The 1,184-nt window shown below is 38.6% G+C and overlaps 1 protein-coding gene and 1 pseudogene across 1 annotated transcript in view; one reads left to right on the forward strand and one right to left on the reverse strand.

Moving 5' to 3' along the window:
* The window catches only part of Atxn10 (ataxin 10), a 150,403-nt gene that overhangs the window by 135,171 nt on the left and 14,048 nt on the right, over positions 1-1,184 (reverse strand). The window lies entirely within an intron of this gene.
* LOC113456764 lies at positions 303-453 on the forward strand (annotated as a pseudogene).

Here is a 1,184-nt window from a genome sequence, read left to right on the forward strand (position 1 = left end):
CTCTGTGAGTTCAAGACCAGCCTGGTCTATAGAGCTAGTTCCAGGACAGGCTCCAAAGCCACAGAGAAACCCTGTCTCGAAAAAAAAAGAAAGAATACAATTTGTGTGTTGTTATTTCGGGGTATAAGCTAGCCAGGCAGCCAGGAGCCAGGCTGTGGGAAGAGGCCCGTGGCTCTTACTATACACATCCATGTTTACTGTGGCTCTATTCATAATAAAAGCCCATCCAAGGAAAGGATAAGAAAAATATGGTACATATTTGTAATACTATTCATCGGTAAATAAAATCAACTTTAAAAATCACTGTTTCTTGGCCTTTTGGCTAGGACCCAGTATAGTATCTAACTGAGGACAATATATTATTTTTGGAATAGGGAGATGAAATAAAAGCTTTCTCCATCCACTGTACACACTGATGGGCATTGTATTACCTCTGAGAATAGGGCACCCCCTTCATTCTTGAACTGATAAAAAATGGTGGGTTTGCAATTATATATATAACTAACATTCTCGACTTACTGTGTTAGAAAAAAAACACCTGACTATAAAAAAAAATAAAACTGAAATTTTCAAAAAAAATTAATGGACCTCATAAGTTTAATATTAAATGAGGTGACTCAGAAAGGAACAACTACATGTTCTCTCTCATATACAGATCCTAGCCTAAAATGTACATGTGTAGATATCCAAACAGTATAAACTGGGGAAGTCTAAAAGTTTAGCAGCAGATCTAAAGAGGGTAATAATAGGTATGAAGAAGGCTGGAGTACATTAGCCAGTGGTGCTAACACACAGAGGGAGACAGATCTATCAAAGTTTGAAGCCAGCCTGGTTTGCATCATGGATTCCAAGTCAATCAGGGCTACAGAGTGAGAACCTATCTCCAAAATAAAACATCATGAACAAAGATATAAAGTTTCAACTCTAACACAATTGTGGTAGATAATGTGACTTCAGTTTTCTAAGTACTGAAGTAGCATGAACCACCTTTGCACTGTAAAAGAAGACATGTGTTAGTCCTCTGAGGCGGTGACTGTGAAAGCTGCGCTTTCTTTAAAATTCCACTGACCAGTAGTGCAGCAGGAACGAGACACACTCAGTCACTGAATACATTTATTGAATTGACCCATTCAGAAAAAGTGATTTAAAAGCCGAGCGGTGGTGGCGCATGCCTTTAATCCCTC

Source organism: Microtus ochrogaster, chromosome 15 (genome assembly GCF_000317375.1).
Source record: "Microtus ochrogaster isolate Prairie Vole_2 chromosome 15, MicOch1.0, whole genome shotgun sequence".
In the NCBI taxonomy this organism is placed as follows: domain Eukaryota; kingdom Metazoa; phylum Chordata; class Mammalia; order Rodentia; family Cricetidae; genus Microtus; species Microtus ochrogaster.